The sequence below is a fragment of the Microtus ochrogaster genome, unplaced genomic scaffold, assembly GCF_000317375.1.
Source record: "Microtus ochrogaster isolate Prairie Vole_2 unplaced genomic scaffold, MicOch1.0 UNK15, whole genome shotgun sequence".
Taxonomy (NCBI): domain Eukaryota; kingdom Metazoa; phylum Chordata; class Mammalia; order Rodentia; family Cricetidae; genus Microtus; species Microtus ochrogaster.
In genome coordinates this window covers 757851-758506 of record NW_004949113.1, presented here as the reverse complement: position 1 = coordinate 758506, position 656 = coordinate 757851, and positions in this window count along the sequence as shown.

Sequence of the window (656 nt, the reverse complement as noted above, 5' to 3'; positions counted from 1 at the left end):
AATGCCTCTAACCTGTAAGGCCCTTGCCCCAGGACAGACACTTCCTGAGATGCTGGAGACTGTTGTTTATGTAAGATAACAAAGCACATGATTTCACTTCCCTAAATAAGTTTCATTGACCCAGTTACACTGGATGTGGTTGACCATGTGTAGATAGGAGGTATGTAGGCAGAATGTAAGTTCAGGTGTTGGATGAAGGCAGGAAATAGCCTTGTGGGTTTGCCTTTATATGTACTTGGTGATTGTAGCTTGTGGTCATTCTCTGGGAATCTCAGGTATGGACCAGGTCAGTGTCTATCTTCCCGTCCAGTATTTAATAAAGCTTGCTTCAAATTTGGCTCAAAAATTATGGTTGTGGTCTTATTCTCACCCAGGTTAATGTTTTATGGGCATAGGGTAAATAAAGACAGGGATAAAAATCATAAAAAATTGAAACCATGATCAGGTTTCATCAAGCCAATGAAGAATTTGTCATATACAAAGACAATGTACTTAGTGTTGAGCATTTTAAAATGTTCCTAAGAATATAAACTGACTTAAAGATGCATATCTAGGCATGTATGTCCTTTGTGTATAAGAGGGCGACTGATTTTTTGGAGTTGATCTTGTATCCTGCCACATTACTAAAGGTGTTTATCAGCTGTAAAAGTTCTTTG